Genomic DNA, 22,163 nt, shown 5'->3' on the forward strand with positions numbered 1-22,163 from the left:
TGAGAAGAAGAATAATGTTTCGAAGGAGAATTGTGTTACACAAAAATCTCGTCCCTTTAAATCTCAAAAGCATGTTTCTTCATCTAAACCTTTTGATAGGACTCATGGATGGCGTCACAACTTTGGTCGGTTCAAAAATAAAGAAAGCAATGAATCGAAAAACAAGAAGACCAACAATCTTCCAAAGGCAAATCAAGAGGAACCCAAGCCTCGAATTTGGTGTTTCAAATGCAACAAAGAAGGCCATGTGGCATTTGAGTGCCCGGAGAAGAAGAAGAATACATTGAAAGCTAGTGTCAACATGATCGAGGAGAAGGAGTACGATGACTATCTGCCCGAGCAAGAGGGTAACTCCAAAGACAAAGATCTCTTAGATCCAGGAGGTAAGCCTAAATCTTCACATGGGTTAAGTCTAAATCTTCACGGCCTAAGTCCACACCACATATGTTGTTGAAAATGAAAGGAAAGATTAAGAATTAATCTGTCACAGTCTTGCATGATGACGGGAGCACACACGATTTTATTTCTAAAAAGATGGTAAAGACACTTAATCTTGAAATCACTCCATCTCGTTATAAGGTTAAGTCTGCTTTTCAAAACCAAAAATATAACTTCACCAAAGAAGTAAAGAATTTAACAATATCACTTTCACCTTATGTGAGGAAAAATAAACTTTTTTGGTTGCACCACTGCAAGGCATAGATGTAATACTTGGCATGCCATGGCGACATCAGTACAATCCATATATTGATTATGACATGTATTCCTTGTATTTCATGTTCAATGATTAGCATTTGTGTCTTAGGGGAATGATGGAAGATAGGAAAGCACCTTTCCTTAGCCACACCATGGCTAAGAGAGCACTGAGGAAGAGGGAGAAGACGTTTCTCGTCTTTGTGAATGAGATTACTACTCATGAACCACCTCCCAAGGACACCTCGCATGATTCCTTCCTTTCTCAGTTTTTTGATTGTTTTCTTGATGACCTACCCCTTGGCTTTCCTAGCTCTAGACCTGAAGACCATAAGATTGACATGGTTTTCTTGATGACCTACCCCTTGGCTTGCCTAGCTCTAGACCCTGAAGACCATAAGATTGACATTATCCCTAGTAGTATACCTCCCTGTGCAAGGCACCTTATAGAGTAAATCAGATTGACCAAAAAGAAATTCAGAGACACAGATAGAAGATCTTTTAGAGAGGAAGTTGATCAGGCATAGTAGTTCACCCTACGGAGCTCCAGTTCTCCTAGTCAAAAAGAAGAATAGAACCTACCATCTATGCATTGATCTTAGTGATGCCCTTTGGACTCACTAATGCTCCAGCTACTTTTAGCCGTATGATGAACCGCATCTTCCTCAAATATCAAAACTTTGTGGTAGTTTTCTTTGATGATATTCTTGTATTCAGTGATAGTATTGCTGAGTATGAGAAATATCTGGAGATAGTGTTTAATCTCTTAAAAGAGAATGAGTTGTATCTCAATCCCGAGAAGAGCTCTTTCTTTCAGACAGAGATTGAATACCTTGGTCACATTGTTTCTGCTCATATTCGTGTGGACCCCAAAAAGATAGAGACTATAGAGTGACTTGGTCGAGACCCAAAGATATTCATGAACTCCAATCATTTCTTGGTTTGTGCAGTTACTATAGACGTTTTGTGAAGAATTTAGCGTACATTTCTTATTATCTGACTTTTCTTTTAAAGAAAGCAAACAAGTATGTGTGGACAGATAAACAAGAAAAATCTTTTAATGCTTTAAAAGAAGCACTCAATAAAGCACTAGTTCGGCAAACTTTGCTAGACCTTTCTTTATTGTTGTGACTGATGCTAGTGGTACAGGCATAGGGGAAGTATTAATGCAAGATGGTCACCCCATAGCATTTGAGAGTAGGAAACTTAGACCCCCCCTCCCCCGAGTGCAAGTACATCACTTATGACAAAGAATTGACTGATGTAGTCCATGCCCTAAAGATTTGGAAACATTATTTGATGGGATTAGAATTCATCACATTAAAACAGACCAGTAGAGTATCAGGCACCTGCTTACCCTTGATTGATGTTTCTTTTAAATGATAATTATTTTATTGTGATGTGAAGAGATGAAGTTAAATAGGAGTTGGATTGTAAAATTCTTTTAATTTATCTCCCACACTGGTGCTACCATTGCCGGTAATATTGAATTGATGTGTGTGTGTGTGTACTTACATTGTGCAGATAACATGGTTGACATTGAGGTAAAGCCACCATGTGGATTCACAAGTATGGAGTGCCCTAGTTCCTGCTCAAGGGGTGGTTCAAATTTCTGAGATTGCTGTAGGGACATAGTGATTTCTACTTTGTCTTTATAATATTTGGATAAGCAAATGTTCTACTTTGAACTTGGTTTCATTTATAGTGTCATTATTAATTTTTTTCGTTTTGAAATACTTAGCATCCATAGAGAGAGAGAGAGAGAGAGAGAGAGAGAGAGAGAGAGAGAGAGAGAGAGAGAGAGAGCAAAAAATCTATGTAAATGATTAGAGAAGTGTAGTACCGTATTTGATATAATGGATAACATTTCTTAGGATGTCTATGGTGGGCAAGGAGATCGTTTTCATTTATTTGGCGATGGCCAAGATATCGAAGGTATTTGTCTTAATGTTTGCTATGACATAGTCATCATTGTTTATCATAATCTATTTAATCATCATGGCTCAATTGTAGACTCCCCTGTCTTGGGAAGGATAAGCAACTGCATCCCTAATGATCAAACTATTAGAGTGCACAAGTGTATTACGGTATAAAAACTTGCTTTTTATGTAGGTATTATTTTTAATTATGAATTTAAATATTTATTAATATATTTTTTGAAACAAATTAAAAAAAACCTAGATTATTGCTAGGTTTGTATGGTCCAGATACTTAAACAATGGGAGCTTTGGGCTCCTTGGAATTTACAATCTAAGATTGTGGATCGGCTTCATGTATATGAAATGTTTGTAAATCCTGATAAGTTAGACTTTTGGTACATAAGCACTAAATAATACATAATTTTTTTGATTTGCTACCTACTATAAGCCTGTTTAAATGCCATTCTTCTCAAGAATTGATCCACTAAATGAGTTTTGTAAGGTTTTATCTTTGCAACAATTATTTTCTAAAAATTTATTTCTTTCAATAGCTAATGTTATTATCTTTAAAATATGTTTTGGACAGATCGAGGTGAGGAGTATAGGCTTCCAAGGAGAGATAATCTGGTTCTCGAAGATTGTTTTAATGGTTTGCCACAAAATATTTTGTCACTCTTTTGACCATTTTGTGTGTGGATGATCGAGGATTTTATTGACTTTGTATTGGTTTTTGGGCTAGACTCTACCTTTTGTGTTATCCTATCATGTACTCATAATGAGAGTGAGAAGGCAACTAATATGACACTATTTGTAACCACCTTTATTTTATGTCAACACATAATGAAGATGTCAGCAATGATATCAAGGCATCAGCCAAGTACCTCGCTGAGCGATGGAAGGATGATGTCTTGCTTGCCCCCCATATTTTCTCAACTTTTACACATAATTGTAAAATGGGATGTCATGCGATGGCTATGTGGTAAGCTCAGCTTTGCTTGATGAGGTGCTAATGAAATGTAGTCCCATTCGCTATGCTCTAAAGATGGGAATGTTTCCCCATTGTCTAACAGGCACTCATAACCCTCTTCAACTTTTAGTAGTACTTACACATCGAGGGGCTCGGATGGATACTAGGATGGCATTTAGCTCAGAAGGAGATCATTTGGTATGTGGGGGATGGTTTGGTTCAAAGTTTCACAATAGAGTACCCCATTACTGCCTGAGGAATCCAATGATTATGGATTTGCTTTGTGGGCTCCCTTACTTGCTACAAGGGAGGTGTGTTATCAAGATGGGGCCACCGTCAATTGCCTCTTCAAGTGAGCATGGGCTAGACCAGCAACATGAACATGATACCTAGAAACTTCACTTTGGGCCACACTACACATGTGGCACATAAGCCAAACTTGTTCCCCACATCAAATAGCAGAACGTAGACTCAAGTCCTTATTCAAGGATAGGACAAACATTAAAGAACATCTGATATGATATCAACCTCCATTGTATTGAAGTTCCTCAATGGGTAAGGTAAAAGGAAGGCCTTCTTTACCTCACATTTCTAAGCTTGTTTTGTGCATTGGCATTATGATTTTAGGTTTGATTAATTCGGCTTTGTTTTTAATGTGTAGCGACATGGAATGTGATATGTACCTACTCCCAATTTTTTGCCGAGAGATCCCATCGTTTTGTCTCTCTTCCTCATCCTTCTACAATGATACCATTGTGTTGTGTCCTACCTGCACACATGCACATGCGACTAGGAAAATAACAATAGTTTCTATAGTACTTTTGTTGATGTCGAATGTCATTACATTTTGGTGATGAGCATGTTAGAGCATTTTTATCGAGCCATTTTTATATTTGTGAGAATCGCTACTACTAATGAAAACACTCTTGCAACTCTCTCTCTCTCTCTCTCTCTCTCTCTCTCTCTCTCTCTCTCTCTCCCCCTAAAACCTAAAATTACCCTCGTGTGTGGGCATGAAAAATGTACATTCTAAAAAGTAGGGTGTTTTCAAGATTTGTGGACATAACATATTTTCAACCTTAGATCGTGGATTAATTAATGAAAAAAAACATTTTGTGCACATACTAACATCTATCGCCATTAGATTCAAGATATTACGAGTCTTAAATTCCTTGTGCATTGAAGGTTCAATGCATGCTATACTACACTTTAAGAAGGTGGTGGTTGTTGCAAATGGATTCTTTGAGTGTATAGTCAAATGAAAGTCAAGCTATATTCATGGATAACTAGCTCAAGTTTTGAATCTGACTGGATGAAAATTGATGATTCCCCTATGTGATTTGGCAAGACATTCTCACAACGCAATGGCTTGCAAAGTTGCATGTTTAGAACTCATACTCTTATGCACCCTCACAACTTTGCAATGGCTTACAAAGTTGCATGTTTAGAACTCATACTCTTATGCACCCTCTAGATTTGGACATCTAAGGGCCACGCCCCACCAAGGAGCTTTAGGGCTATCTCAAATTTAGGGGAAGAGAGCACAAGCAAACACTCACGAGGCAATCCCAACCAAAGGAATGATGTGCAAGAGTAATAGAAAACATTTCTTCTCATTGGTTGGTTTGCGCAACATTTCCTCTGAATCTTTTCTTGTAATTCTCTCATTCGTTGTTCCTCTTATAAAATCGTAAGAGAAAGTTTTTCATCGGCATTTGTAGGGCTTTGAGTTCTTTGGAGGAGGATGCCCTACTAAACCTGAGTTTTTCATCAGCATTTGTAGGGATTTGAGTTGCCCTACTAAACCTGAGTTTTTCATTAGCATTTGTAGGGCTTTGAGTTCTTTGGGGGCAAGGAGGATGCCCCTACTAAACCTGAGTGGGGCACCTCATTTACAAGGATAGTGGAACCCTGCAAAGCCCACTCCTCTACCATGGGGCGTGGCTCTAAACAAGAACCTCACATAGAAACATTTCTTACTTTCCTCTATCAATTGATTCATTTCTCTTTTGTGTGAGAAGGTTTCTGAAGTGTTATTTATAATGGATATCAGCTTATATGTTTTGATCTTTCTTGTTTTCTTTTCTTTCACACACACACACAGTCATAGACAGATTCTTGTAATCTTATTAAGTGATATAATGTATCAAAATCTCAACAAAACTATTAATGAGGTTTGTGAGTGTTAAGACAAAACAATGAATGTTGTGCTCTTACTTGGTAAATGAATTATCATTCCCATCCCACCAATTTTAGGATTCAAAAAGCCTCATCAAGTTGTTTATGAAAAGATTTTAAAAAACAAGACTGAGGTTTTACAATTTTCAAATTTTTGGTTCAAGGTCTTTCATTAGCTATTCTTATGAAAAATACACTCTTTGAGCCTAACTATGGACAATACTCTAAATGGCATGTCCTTTTGTGTTAATCCAATTTTGGGATTAACAAGAGCTACCGCCATTATCTTACATCAAGGAGTCACGGTAGATACACCAAAGGGTCATACATTCATGATATGAAGCAATGGAGTCCAAAGCTACAACTTGGATGGACGCCCGTAATGGTGTGACGGAGTATTTATGGTGATTTTCGCTTCAAGAGTGTGTGGTAGCAAGTTAGGATAAAGTCCTAAGTGATGTACTTCATGGATATATTATGAGAGTAGTCATTGTAATCGCATTAGGCCTCGTATGAGCCTAAAGTGCCCGGCCGACCACAGTTTAAGTGAGTGTGAACACTTATGGCCATGTATATAAGTGAATTTCTCTCATAATACAAAGGACTCTCCCATTGTGTAATTGAGTCTTGCTCTTGCTAATCTCTCTCCCTAATGCATGCTAGTGAGTGTGTGTGAGTTAAGTGAGGTGAGAGGAGGGACGAGGACCCGTAGTGCAACGTGACGGTGTGACAACGCTCACAGGAGATGCGGTGGAATTGCTTCTCAAGGAGTTGTAGAGCTTGGAGACCTCGAGGGTTACGAGCTCGGCCATTGGAAAGATCCTGAGTGACGACAGTTGCGGTTCACCAGGTAAGCTCTTTTTGGATGTGTTTCAAGGAGGGTTAGGGTGAGCCATAACATTTTGTCACCACATTGCATGTTTTGCCTCGGTGGAAACCCTGACCCTAATTTTTAAGATTGCTAGAACAAAGATCTGTTCATGTCGGTGAAGAGCTCGTTGTTGAGAGGAGCAACTTTATCTCTTATAACATCTTCAAATTCAAAGTGGTTTGAGAGATTTTTAGGAGGATGACTTTTCGCATAACAAGTCAATAAAGTGGCTTTTCCATTGCTTTTTAAAAGCAAGTTACTTTTTAAAAGCAAAGGCTTTAAATCAAGCCTAAGCTAGCTCTATATAAGTGAGACATGGTAAATCAAGCCTAAGCTAGCTTAGGCTTTAAATCAAGCCTAAGCTAGCTCTATATAAGTGAGACATGGGGGAGGGCTCTAGTCATAACCATAGTGTGGGTCTGAGAGGAGGAGGCCAAAGAAGCATTTACTCACAAGACTTGGGTGCTAGTGCATGTGCGGAAGTGCTCTTATAGCCAACGATACTTGGAGCTAGATTGATGAAGTTGTAACCCAACTTTGTAAAGAGTAAAGAAATACATGTGGGGGGCATCAGAGCGGTTTGGGGTCACCACTTCTCTTGTGTAGAAGTAATCTTGCTCTCTCTATCTACATTCTCTCTCTCAAGTTTAAGTGAATTAAACTATTTTAAGTGCTTATGTGTGGGAAAGTTTTCGTCAGTTTTATTAAAGGCCGGTTTCAACGTTCCATCGTGGGGATCATGTCAGCTTTCTCAAGGGGGCAAGCTCGTGGTCATCTGCATATGCAAGCATGACGAGAAGAGACAAGAAAGAAGCCAAAGAAGAGAATCGGTTTCTCTTGGGAAAAAGCAAAGAGGATTCACATGGACCAAAGACACATGAAGATGCACAATGATGGCCTGTGTTGGCATGTGCAGATCGCAGCCATGAGCATTTGAGTGGGTAAAAGTCAAAACAGAGGGCTATTTTGATCAAAAAGCTGAGTTTGACAGAGTGAATCAAAGTGTACGTAAAGGTTGACTACGTTAAGGGTAACGACATGCATGTGGTTTGGAACAACTTGGGGTAATGACAACATGCAAAGCCAGGCATGTTTGACCAAGGAGTCGCTTGGTGATCTCTTAATGGTTCACCTGAGGCACTAAGGGCTGACAATACATCTGCTAGCAAGACTTCTATGATATGTGTACTAATCACATGGTTTATGGTATCTTTTGACTTAGGTATGGTTGGAAAAATATTGGGATGCTGATCTTTACCATATGGTCTTGGATGTACTCATATTTGTGTATGGAAATATTTGTACATATGGAGCATCTTGCGTGTATATGTATGTGATGATACTGCTAATCATGGGTCCTATGAGATGGCCATATTTTGGAGCAGTTGGGACATCACTTGGAGACATCACTTGCATGTATATGTATGTGATGATACTGCTAATCATGGGTCCTATGAGATGGCCATATTTTGGAGCAGTTGGGACATCACTTGGAGACATGTATATTGCATGGAGTGGATGCTTAGTTTTTGATGACACTTATTTTGTGTTTATCTTTCTTTATGGTGTTTTGTTTCAGATTGGCAGAACTTGGACATTTTGGTTGCAAATATGGAGCACAATCAAGGACAGTTACATTCTTTCAAGAGGGGGGTATGTCACCGCAGTGCATGTTTTGCCTTGATGGAAACTTGCATGTTTTTCCTCAACGAAAACCCTAACCCTAACCTTAACCAAGCATCATCTCCATGTATATTGCATGGAGTGGATGCCTTGGTTTTTTATGACACTTGTTTTATGTTTATCTTTCTTTATGGTGTTCTATTTCAGATTGGTAGAACTTGGACGTTCCGGTTGCACTATGGAGCACAATCAAGGATGATTGCATTCTTTCAAGAGGGGGGTATGTCACCGCAGTGCATGTTTTGCCTCGACGGAAACATGCATGTTTTGCCTCAGTGAAAACCCTAACCCTAACCTTAACCTTATTTTTCAATATTGAAAAAATGAAGATCTGTTCACGTCATCGTTGAAGAGCTTGTTGAGAGGAGTAACTTTGTTTCTTACAGAATCTTCAAATTCAAAGTGGTTTAAAATATTTTTAAGAGGATGGATTTTCACATAAAAAGTCAATAAAGTTGCTTTTTAAAAGCAAGTTACTTTTAAAAAGCAAGTTACTTTTAAAAAGTGTTTTTTAAAAGAAAAACTTTCTTTAAAGCAAGCCTAAGTTGGTTCTATATAAGTGAAGCATGGGGGAGGGCTCTAGTTATAACCACAGCGTAGGTTTGAGAGGAGGAGGCCAAAGAAGCCTTCACTCACGGGCCTTGGGTGCTAGTGCATGTGTGTGAGAGTGCTCCTAGCTGAGGATACTTGGAGTTGTTAACAATCCTAAAATGAGATTGATCATGGTGATAGACATAGATTAAGCAACATAATTAAGGTGGATTAAACCACACTAAGAACTCCATAAGAGAGAGAGAGAGAGAGAGATTTTGCACACTCAAGATACAAACTCTATTGCATATCTCAATTTAACCATACAATGATATAGGCTTTCTAGCCTTATCAAACTTTACATTTCATCATCCATGTGGCAACTCCTTTTTCACTCTTTTGGTCAACACTAACATACCATTCAATATTACATGTGGCATTCTTATCTTGCCACCCACAATACCTTGCACCTCTAGGGTGCTTTCCCACATACACACAACACCACGATTACATCTCTCAACACCCCCTCTTAATCGAGGTGTTCCACAACTCACCCATCACCCATATCAATGTAGCATTGCACAACCGCAATCACTACCTCTAAACAGGAGTGAGACCGGTGAAGTTGTAACCCAACTTTCTGAAAAGTAAAGAAATACCTCCAGGGGCACCAAAGCACTTTGGGGCCCCCACTTCTCTTGTGTAGGAGCAATCTAGCTCCCCATGTCTACATTCTCTCTCTATTTTCTCTCTCTCAAGTTTAAGCAATTTAAACTGTTTTAAGTGCCTGTGTGTGGGAGAGTTTTTGTCTACCGCCCGTCAATTGTAGTCCACAACCGTGCACACTCCATCACTCCTTACTATCTCAAAGGTGACCTTGCAAGCCTTCCTTACACAATGCAAGCGTGTAGAAGAAGAAAACACCACACACCCAAATGGAAACACCCTCACACACCCTTCTCTACCAACACTCACACATTCAGTGGTGTATGCTCTTCTTCTACTCTTGCTCGGATCAAAGGGCACTTGCAATGTTGCCAACGGTGTGGCAAGGAGTAATGGAGTGCGTATGGTGAAGACTACAATGAGTGCATCTTCTCTTCGTTTTCTCTTTCTCTTCTTCCTACGTGTGAGCTATGGAGGTAAGAGCTTGAGTTTATTGCTTCAACATTGGTTTTACACATTAAGACATAGGGAATGCTTATTAGTGCTTGAGCTTAAGGCCTAACTTGGCATTCTCTATAGCTCTTTCTGATAGTGGAGGCTAAGGTGTGTGAGAGGTACCAAAGCTCACCAAGGCTTGTCTCTTGCTCTTGTCATCATGGGGGATAGCTCTTGATCTAGTTTCCATTCTAAACATGCATTCGTAGTAGGTAGCATGCAGTAGGTTTTCAACCTGTAGTGCTTGCCATGGCTCTCCTCATTTGGCAACCTAACGAATCAAAGGATTATGCACAGATGGCGCTATCCTTAGAGGTGGGCATTAAGAATATTCCAACATTGTGTGCCTTTGAATGGTGGCATTGGGCGCCAAAGTTTAGAATAGGTGTCATGACAGTTGAAGTGTAGGTCATTCCAAGATATGCAAAACTTGTTCACTAGTAAAGAGACAATTCTATGTTTGGCCTAATTAAGGACATCCACACTATTTTCCTTATCTATGCAAGGCATAAACACTAACCTAGTCCTCTAGAGTAAGGTTGCCCAGGGATTGTGGAATTCCTAGATGCGGGTGGAATACTATCTCAATTAGAGATCCTAAAAGGAAATTGGGAATGTATCCCAATTAAATTTTTTAGAGATCCTAAAAGGAAATTGGGAATGTATCCCAGTTAAATTTTTTAGTTTTGAATTTCCCATAACAAATGGAGGCCAAGTTTCAATTTTCATAGTCATGGATTGATTGTATAAGATGTGACAATTATGAGAAGAATGGATATGAAGAGGCTTGAGTTGGTAAGGCTCTTCATAGAGCATACATATCAACTATCAGAAAGAGATTATATTGAGATGATGCAACAAAATGAAAGATGTGAAGAGTGATGGTGATGGGATTGCACATGAGCTAGCTTATGAAAGATAACATAAAAGACAATCAACACATACCATGAGAAGAACACCATGTGTGAAAGCTTTGGTGCTTCCTTTAATATAGGTGTAATCTTAGTCATGAGCAAACAATGGTACGATGTCTCTATGAGACATAATAGGTTGGCTTAAAGCCTACTCTATGGGTGCATAAAGGTGGCACATGGCAAGTTGTGGTCAGTTTCACATGCATAGCCATGCTTATAAATGTGAACCTCAACCCATTGTAAGAGTCATTGGCTGGTGGTGACACAACCATAGCTATCTCTTGTCCACAACATCGCATTCATATTCTTGATGGGGATTCCCAATGTTTTACTAAGAATAATTCCATCTCAAGGTCATAAACAATGTGCCCTCCTACTCTTTTAATGTGCTCATAATTAAGCTCAAATCCTTTGATTTATTCTAAATTGCTAATCTAGCTCCCATGCCTAGATCTATGTGAGCTCCTCATGGTGCTAGATGTCCCTCTAAAATGTGGCACCCTATGCCACATGACTCTCATCACTCTCATAATAACATTTCCTTCTAGGAGTGTGATGGTGGTGATAGTACAATAGAGGGTTGTGGGAAGTAAAGGAAGCAACTTGATTGGTCAAAAGATTTTGTATTTGATTGTTGAGCTATTTTAAAGCAAATTGTGAAAATATGAGCACTGTTGTAAGTCTTATGCTTCTTTATTTTCAAAACTTTATTCTCTACTCATTTTTTATGACTTAAAAAGTAATTAAAAACATCAAACATATATTTATGTCTACCATGACACATAGCAAAGTGGTGCTAGAAAGTGGACTATAGTGGTAGCTCAAAAGAGTCAAAAACATGTAATTGAGTGCATATTTGGTGGCCTTTTTCCATACAGTTGAGAAAGAGAGAGAGAGAGAGAGAGAGAGAGAGAGAGAGAGAGAGAGAGGATTATGACTTGCACTTGCATTTGGGGATGGAAGGAGAGAATCTTAAGATAAAGAAGACATCGCGGTTTCAATGGGAGATGATGAATGGATGACGAATGCACAGAGACCCATGCATGTTAATAATCCAAAAAAATGGGATTGATCATGGTGAAGGATATAGATTAAGCAACGTAATTAAGGTGGATTAAACCACACTAAGAACTCCATAAGAGAGAGAGAGAGATTGCACACTCAACACTCAATTCTATTGCTCTATATGCATTCACAATGAACCATACAATGATATAGGCTTTCTAGCCTTATCCCACTTTACACATCATCATCCATGTGGCAACGCCTTTTCCACTCTTTTGGTCAATACTCACACACCATTCAATATTACATGTGGCATTCTTATCTTGCCACAATATCTTGCACCTCTATGGTGCTTTCACACACTCAACCAAATAACACATTCATTTTAGATTGCACATTTCAACAATGCAAAGCTAAGAATAAGCATTCAAAAGTGGGGCAAAAATGTGAAAAGAAGTATAAGGGGATACGCCTCTTTGACAACTAACAAGTTTTGCATAATCTTCAGTACATATGTAACATTCCCATCCGAGCATCCTTTAATATAATCCCATGAAGAGCAATAGAAGAGGACATAATTGTAACCTTTGCTTAAAATATGTACCTTACTTGAATAGTCTTCATAACACTTTTATGAATAGGATATGGTTATGCATGCTTCTACACAAATATAAAGATTTCTTATATGAATAGGTAGTTTTCATATAGGCTTATTTTAAATTTTTACTGACGGAAGAGGAACTAGAGGTGGTTTTCCAAGTAACATGTGCATACTTTTCGAAGGGTGAGGTGAGGTGTAAGGTAAAGATGTCTTGTCTCTATAGGGTGAGCGTGCAAAGAAGAGGTCAAGAAAGTAAATAAACTATGGACATGTATGGTTCCCACTAAGAATTGAACCAATCAATGTGTTTGTGGCAACTTCGATTCATCCGCGCAAATGTGGCGGATGACAATCTCAACTCACTCGATTGTCTATTAGGTGTGTAGGTGTGCGCGTACAACAGGCTTATGTTTTGCAATCAAACTTATGAGATGGAGGCTTGGATGATTGATGGTGGAAGGAAGTTAAAATACCTTTTTGTATGGTGGGTCTTGGAATGGAATGTCCTTGTTTACTTTTGAAACCCCACTCCCCACTATCACCTCCCACCTTGTAGTCAATTCTCATTTGGATGGGCAAGAAACCTTTGCAATGGGTACATGGCAAACAACGAGTAAACCAGTTGGCAAAAGCCTTCAGGTCGAAAATCTTGCCTTCTTGAGCAAAAACGAATCTTGGATCTTGGGTTTTGCTCTTGTTGCCGTTTTGGAAGGTGGGCTGTTCTCTGTATCGCCTACATTTTGCAAAGCACTGAGCAAAGGAAAAGAGCATAAAGAAGGAAGAAGTAAAGGTAAAAAAAGCCCTGGTTGGGTTTTATGCCTGCCCCTTTGAGATGAAGCTTCTAACTGCACTGTTGATGGTGCATCATCATCATCACCATCACCATCTTCATCATCATCAGCAGCAGCAGTAGTAGCGGCAGGAGGTTTGATCTTCTTTTTTCGACCTCTATTTTTTTTTTTTGACAGCAACATCTTCCGCTTCCTTTGTACCAACTCTAAGAAAATTTGGGTTCTGCAGTACGCCTTTAGCAAACCAGGAACCCTGCCTCTCCTTGTACCAAACATTTCTTATGTTTCCTGCATGATCTTTGCGCGCGCGCGCACGCACACACACACTCACACACACACTCAATTCCTACCTCAAACCCCAGTTCTTCCCATGCCCCTCTTGCCCCCATGCCGCCATAGCCCACACTTTCCTTCGTTTCACCTGCTTCCGCATTATCAACATCATCATCATCATCATCATCATCATCCGTGGTGGTAATTTCTCACACTCAGCGTACACAGACGGCAAAGACAGAGGATGTCTATGTCTGCTACTCAAACTTTGACAGCTTCAGCTCCAAACAGCACTGACTTTGCAAGTCGCGGATGCATGAAGACAGAGAGTGCAACCGGGGACTCATTCCCAGCTGGCCTGCGTGTTCTCGTTGCGGATGATGACCCCATCTGCATTCTCATTCTTGATAGAATGCTGCGCCGGTGTCTCCCCCTCCCCCTCTCGTGAGACTTGAGTTGCGAGCAGTGCTGCTGCCTGCAGGCTATTGGCATGTACAATGTGCACCACTGCATTGTGTGGCCGTCAAGTTCACAGAATCACAACTTTGAACTTACATAATACGAAGTTACAACTTACAAAGTTACAAGTGTGCACTTACAAAGTTACAAGTGTGCACTGTGGATTGTGTGCCTTCCCCCTGAGGCTTACAAAGTTACAAGTGTGCACTGTGGATTGTGTGCCTTCCCCCTGAGGCTCTGAGCCCTCTTCGAAGTTCATACTTCAAAGTTCAAGAGTCAAGTTTGTTCAAACGTGAATTTTGTGCCCAATGTTGGCCTCTTCAACCTCTAACAAAGTTCTGTCTAAATCATCCTTTTTATAGATGGGTCGATCCAAGCATCCGGAGTGGCAATATGTGCTCCAAGTAAAGGCCCTTGGGAAAGGGCAATTCACTTGTAAATGCAATTATTGCCCTCATCTAGGGATGGAGGCCCGCTACACATTCGGGCACACATTTTGGGCTTGGTTGGCCATGGTGTGGGGCCTTGCGCAAATGTATTAGAAGACGTTAAAGATGTTTGCAGGAGGTTGCATGTAGACAGTTGTAGCGGTGTTCATGGCCGAGAGGCTTTTGTGGATGCTTTGGTGGATAATATGGGTGGAGATGTATCTCAAGGTGCAGGGTTCGCATCAATGCGTACACAGGGAAGTGCACAAGTCAGTGGTAGTGCAAATGTTGGGTCATCATGTAAGAAGAGAAAGATGTCTAAAGGGAAGGGGGAGTTGGCAAATGCATGGAATGTACAAGCGTGAAAGCAAGCAACCATTGCAGTGCGCAGATTCTTTTATGATGCGGAGGACATTTCCCATTGGAAAGTGAGGAGTCCTTACTTTTTGGAGATGGTGAAGGCAATTGGACATGTTGGTTCTTCTTATGTGCCTCCATCTTACCATTACTTGCGCACCACTGAGTTAGTGGATGAGGTCAAATGCATTGATCATGAGATCATGGGTGTGCATGAGAAATGTGGATACACCATTGTTTCTGATGGATGGTCAGACACTAGGCGCAGGCCTATCATAAATTTTCTTGCGCTCCATTCATGGCACTGTATTATTGAAATCTGTGGACACATCTGGGGAGTTCAAGTCTAGGGAGTTTATTTTCCAGCATTTAAAGCAGATTATCATTGAGGTTGGCCCATCAAATGTTGTGCAGGTATGCATGGATAATGCATCGAATTGCGTTCGGGCTGGGAAATTGGTTGAACAGAAGTGGCCGACCATTTTCTACACTAGATGTGCATGCCATTGCTTGGACCTCTTATTTGAGGACATTGGCAAAATTTATTGGGTTGCAAAAGTGCTAAACCAAGCAACTCAAGTTATCACATTTGTCACAAGGAAGTCCACAGTGTTGGCATTGTTTAGAAAACTCAGCAAGAAGGACTTGGTGAAGCCTTTTGCAACTCGGTTTGCCTACTTTTTTACTATGTTGGTTACTCTCTTGGATGAGAGATGTATGCAGGGTGTGCGCAAGCTGATGATTGATGATAAATTTGTAAAAATGAAGGCATCAAAGATCCCTCAGGCAATTGAGGTGTCAGACATTGTGTTCTCTGTATCTTTTTGGCAAGAGGCAAGAACCATTGTCAAGATATGTGCTCCCATTTTGAAGATTCTCCGCTTGGCTGATATAGGGAAGGAGCCACCATGGGCCTCATGTATGAGCTTATAGATCGTATGGTAAAGCAAGTGCAAAACACGCAAGGCATTAAGGCCAATAAGATAAAAAAGATCAAAGATCTATGCATTGGTAGATGGGGAATGATGCATACACCATTGCATGCTGTGGGCTATATCTTGCACCCTGTATGGAAAGGAAACGAGTAAGATAGAAACTCAGAGGTACATGATAAATGGATGACATTATTGGAAAAATACACTAAGGGTGATTTGGCCTTGCAAAGAGATCTCATTGATGAGCTAGACAAGTATAAGTGAGAAAGTGGCAATTGCTCGTCCTATTGCAAAAGATGAGAAAAGAATGCAAGAGGGTGTGAAATGGTGGGAGACATTTGGGGCTTGTATACCTAAATTACAAGCTCTTGCACTTAGGGTGATTTCTCAAGGCACATGTGCCTCCCCATGTGAAAGAAATTAGAGCACATTTTCTCTCATTCATACTAAGAGAAGAAACAAGCTTCTTCCTTCTCATATGGAGAAGCTTGTTTTCATACACACAAACTTGAGGCTTATCTCCAAGATCAAAGAAAGAGGCTATGAGAGAATGGAGATCACATTGGAGACGCTTAACAAAGAAAAAGATGAGGAGCACTAAAGAAAAAGATGAGGAGCGTTTGAGCGCTTGATTGCCTTGCAATCAAGCGCTCCTCAAGAGGAGGAGCGCTTGATTGCCTTGCAAGATTTTCAAGAGGCTATTGCAAAGGTAGATGAGGCTTTGGAGCCTCTTTCGATTGCTCCATCCTCTGCAGATGGCAGCCATCCTCTAGCCATGTTGGGACATCATGCTCAGTTGCTATCGAGGCTTAATGAGTTTGATGATTATGATAAGGAGGAGGAGGAGGAGGAGGAGTTTGCAGATGAGGATGAGGAGCCTATTGATCATGCTGAGGATGAGGGGAGCTTTGATGAGGCTTAAGCCTTAGGGTTACGTAGTATTCTTCCACTCTCTACTTATGTTTTGTCCACTTCCTACTTATATTTTTCCTCACTGCTCAGGAGTTAGTCTACAGGTTTTACGGCTTGCCCACTGTGCAGTGAGCGCTCCATCATCCATCTTTTTGCTCACTTCCACTCATGTTTTATTTAGTTTCTTGAGGCTTGGACCTCCTCATGTTTGTCCACATGGCATAGCCTACAGCCTACATGGGACATGTCATTAGGAATTTTTGGACCCAAAAAGGGCCTCCTAAGGATTTCTAATTTTAAGGGATTACAGCTTAAAAAGCTGGGCTTAAGGGAGACAAAGACTATGATGACTCTTTTTTTTTTGCCTTGCCACATCAGCCATATCTCCCTAGTTTCACTTTTTAAAGGGAATATTCTCATACTCTCTCTCTTACTTTTTGACTTTTCTCATACTCTCTCTTCCTTTTTGAATTTTTTATCTTCACTCTCTACAAATTGAATCTTTCTTGTCAGTTTGAAATCTCCTTTCTCATTAACTCCCACCATATCTCCCTTCCACATCAGCAAAACATTCTCGTATTTAGGTGGGTCTCAAAAAGTGAAAATTTTTTATTTTTTATTTTTTATATAAACATTTTGAGGTGAAAAAAGCACCACCCAACCAATATGTATGAATGATGAAAATAAATTTTTCTCTCCAAAAAGCTTGTAACTCAAGGGGGTCACGTCAGAAGCCTATCAGGAGCCAGTACATCTATAACTAACTATTAGGTCCCCACAACCCCATAAACATAACTAACTGTCAGGAACCACTACATCCATGAGATCCCGAAATTGTGGGGATCCCAAAAATTATTATTTTTTAATTTTTCTCATAAATGTAATTTATTGATAAAAAACTCCATGTTAGTATATTTGTATATTTGTGTTAAACTTGCAACAACAAAGTTTTAACAGTCTCTCTCACTCACTCTCTCTCTCTTCCTCTCTCTCTCTCTCTCTCTCTCTCTCAAGATCTCTCTGCTTTAGCTTCTTCCTCTGCTTAGCTATGGAGCCTTTGCAAGCTGTGTGTGTAGCCCCTTGTGAAGCTAGAAAACGAAAGGTTGATTTACACATTCGTATTCCTGAAGAGTATGGCAGGTCTAAAAAAACCCATCCTACTGATGCACAATCTATCCAAGCTCGTAGGATAGCTAAGGAGAAAAATGTAGATCTTTGGGTTGATGGGCATCTCTATCCAGTTGACTATCCATTAAGATCAAATCCTCTTTTCTCTACAATTTATCATTTTTTATGCAATTTGTTGGTGAAGGAGAGCTTGGATTGTTAGGATACTATAGCAGATTGACTACAAGTGGAACTTGGCAAATCCATATTCTCCAATCTCAATTGCAAGCATCACAATTCAGTCTTTTACAATGCAAGAAGGACTTAAAATATCATCAGATAAAATGAAAGAGATCATCGCAGAGAATGTGGAGAAGGATGCAAAGATTCAAAGGTTAGAGGAACTTATCAAACGACTCAAAGCAACGCCAAATGGTGCTCGTGAACGCAAAAAGACATTGGTTGGTATAGAATCTCTTGCGTTTAAAGGTGGAGCACGGAAGAAAAGGATTCGCATTTGTTGGTGAAGGAGAGCTTAGCTTGTTAGGATACTCTAGAAGATTGACTACAAGTAGAGCTTGGCAAACCCATATTCTCTAATCTCAATTTGCAAGCATCACAATTTAGCCTTTTACAATGTCGAGAAGGACTTAAAATATCATTTAATAAAATGAAAGAGATCCTTGCAGAGAATGTGGAGAAGGATGCACAGATTCAAAGGCTAGAGAAACTTATCAAACGACTCAAAGCAACGCCAAATGGTACTCGTGAACGTAAAAAGACATTGGCTGGTATAGAATCTCTTGCGTTTACAATTTAGCCTTTTACAATGTCAAGAAGGACTTAAAATATCATTTAATAAAATGAAAGAGATCCTCGCAGAGAATGTGGTGGATGCACAGATTCAAAGGCTAGAGAAACTTATCAAACGACTCAAAGAACGCCAAATGGTACTCGTGAACGTAAAAAGACATTGGCTGGTATAGAATCTCTTGCGTTTAAAGGTGGAGCACGGAAGAAAAAGATTCATACAACAAAGTAATAACATAAACTTTCATTATGCACTCAGTGATTTAAACAAAATAGTCATGGATTTGTGTTCTGCCATGAATTTTCTGCAAGAGGTGTGTGGTTCTAATAAAGAGGGATGGAAGGATTTGGTCAAAGCCATTCTGAATACCAAGGATATTCTCTCAATTATTACTGGTATACCAAGAATACCAAGGATACCAAGAATACCAAGGGCCTCTGGTATGTCATACGAGGTTGCTCAAAAGGTCTCCATGACTAGATCAAAGGTAAGGAGATTTTTGGAGAAGCCAACAAACATATAGAATTCAAAGAAGACTTGGGGACTCTAGAGAGACCTGTGTGCAATCACCACAAATGTAGATTGTCCAATGCCAGCTCTTGTAAATATGCGCAAACAGCTTTGGATAAATTTTAATATGGTTCGCAATATGAATCAAAGTAGCACAATTGTCCAAGAACGAGCATCATTCTAACAACATATCATTAACACACTATATGGTAAGTTGTAGAGTAAAAAAATAAACTGGTGTTTTAACCTTAACTCTTTCTAATTAAATTCTATTGTCATGTGTCCATCACTTAGTTTATGCGCATGGTGCGTATTTCATGAACAAGTATGGATCGCTCGACATGTGGAGTACCCAAGGGATGGAGAAATCACATTATAAAGCAAGAGGAGTTTATTTAAAAAATACAAGACATGGAGGTGGAGCTTCTGGAGGAGGAACACGTATAAACTATCTACAAGAGATGTTCAATTGGTTTTATCACACAACCTTTGGAAGGGTATTGGTGAGGGAGCGGGCCCAACAATCTACAAGAGATGTTCAATTGGTTTTATCACACAACTGAACACTATCTACAAGAGATGTTCAATTGGTTTTATCACACAACCTTTGGAAGGGTATTGGTTAGGGAGCGGGCCCAACAATCTAAGCTTGCGCAAGAGGTGCGCAAGGCTGCAAAAAGTCATGCTCGGCTTGAATGGTTGCAGACTAATGCTCCCCATAGGCATGGTGCTTGTTGGCATGCGCGAATGAGGAGACAAGGGAGGCGTTGGGTTGTGCACGCACCAGCATAAATCTAGATGTAATAAGGCTAAGACAATAAGTTTAGTTAGGTTTTTTTTGTCCTTTAAAAAAACTATTAATAGTTCTTTCTCTCACTTCATTTTCATTTCACATTTTTAGAGAGCTTGAGCTCAAGATCTACGTAGATACCCACATAAGGACACCAGCACATCACCACGTTAGCATAGTCGTACATGGATATGGCATGTACCAAGAACACTGCACATGTTACCATGCCTTCACAAAACACAGTGCAAGGCATCCAACGACTACATACTGGCGATACCACGGAAGAAAGTGGCTCCTTGGGTTCTAGGACACGCCCAATATGGGATCACCAGAGTCTAACCCTCCTCCCACAGCAACACTAATGCACACACATGTAAGCTCTTCTAGTGGGAGCAAGCGTGTGAAGAAGATCCCACAATGTAGCCACCCCAGAGATCAAGACAGAGAGGCCGATGATGAGCAGTTCGACTGAGTTGGTGAAAACATTCCTACATTGCGCAGCACCATAGGTGACAAGACTCTACTACTAGGACAGGGTCCCCTACCTACCCGGGAGGAACTTGATACACAGGTACCACAACAACAGGAGGAGGAGGAGGAGGATTTAGACTATGAGAGAGACCAAGAGGAGGTTCCTATAAGTGCGCGCAAGCGTAGAAAGGTCAAGCTCTTCAAGCCAAGGAAGTCCCAACCTCACCAACCCAGTAATTTACAAGATGCACATTGAGGGGTGTAATCCCTGTGGATAATGGCGATGCCATCCACAGGAAGTCGACCAGGATAGTGCGCCAACCCAGCATCATGTCCATGGACCTTGGCCTGGTCTCGGCTGCTACCGCCTCTCTCACCGCAAATGTGTCAATTTCAACCACCCTTTGCAATCAAAGGAAAAATCAAAATATTTTTCTATACATAATTACAAATGCAGCGCTTTCACACTTTCAGATGCTTTGTATGTGCCAGGGATAAAGAAGAATCTATTGTCTGTCTCTGCGCTTGCTAGACTTGGACTTGTAGTCAAATTTATGGATGACAGATGTACTGTTCATGATTTGACTTCTGGTGATACGATTATTGCATCTAGCACCTTGTTTCGTGGGCTGTATAGGCTCAATACTTATGACAAGTGTGTGGAAGATTCAGCAATGTAGTTTCTGATGAAAAGGCAGTTTCAGATGCAAAACTATGGCATGCTCGTTTTGGTCATCTGAACTTTGCTAGTTTGCTGCGTTTGCAGAAATTTGATATGGTTGCTTCATTGCCCCCTCTTGAGGCACCATTGAAACATGTTTGTGAAGGCTGTATTTTGGGCAAAATGCAGCATTCTGCGTTTCCAAAGGATGGTTCTGTGCAGGCCACTCACAAATTGCAACTTGTACATAGTGATGTATGTGGGCCTATGCAAACTCCGTTATTTGGTACACTTGTACTTCGTGACTTTCATTGATGATTACTCAAGGCATGCATGGGTATATCCACTGAAGGCAAAGTCTAGAGTGTTTTTGTGCTTCAAACAGTTTTTTCTTATGGTTGAAAATGTATCCAATTGTACTGTGGGCACCCTCCATTCTGATCGAGGGGGGGAGTACTTGTCTAAAGAATTTGATGCATTTCTGGCTAGTCGTGGGATAAAACACCAATGTACAGTGCCGTATACCCCTCAGCAAAATGGTGTTGCTGAGAGGAAAAATAGGTCACTTATGGAGATGGCACGATGTATGGTCAAGAGCCAAGCTTTGCCACATGCGTTTTGGCTTGAGGCTGTCATGTGTGCTGCATATGTACTCAATAAGTGTCCCACTAAGGCCTTGTAGTCTATTACTCCATACGAAGCTTGGCATGGCAGGAAGCCTTCTATTGGTCACTTGCGTGTCTTTGGTTGCTTGGCCTATGCTTTAGTGCCTGTGCAACAACGCAAAAAATTGGATGATAAGGCTATCAAATGCATTTTTGTTGGTATAGTGCTGAGAGCAAGGGTTACAGATTGTATCATCCGCAGTCAAAGCGTATCTTGATTAGTCGAGATGTTGTTTTTGTGGAAGATGATGTGCAGCCTTTGTTATCATGTACCAAAGACACAGGTGTGAGCTCACGGGATGTATTTGATACGTTGTTGCCTCTATTTATAGGTGGAAATTCAAATGTAATTCCTAATGAGGCAAATATTCAGCCTATGCAGATTTCAAACGATATCATAGATCAGCCTATTTCTGATGCAGATTTACAGGATGTAATTTTTGAGGATAGGGCTAACTCAATGAGTAGGC

The 22,163-nt window shown here is 40.3% G+C and overlaps 1 pseudogene across 1 annotated transcript; it reads left to right on the forward strand.

The window, feature by feature from the left end:
* The first annotated feature begins 13,136 nt into the window (after positions 1 to 13,136).
* LOC147639375 (uncharacterized) lies at positions 13,137 to 16,911 on the forward strand (annotated as a pseudogene). The gene is made up of 2 exons (XR_015265230.1): positions 13,137 to 16,360; positions 16,415 to 16,911. The product of XR_015265230.1 is annotated as an uncharacterized LOC147639375 (transcript).
* Positions 16,912 to 22,163: the final 5,252 nt, after the last annotated feature.

This window comes from Cibotium barometz, chromosome 4 (assembly GCF_041138505.1).
Source record: "Cibotium barometz isolate CiBa-2024 chromosome 4, ASM4113850v1, whole genome shotgun sequence".
Lineage (NCBI taxonomy): Eukaryota > Viridiplantae > Streptophyta > Polypodiopsida > Cyatheales > Cibotiaceae > Cibotium > Cibotium barometz.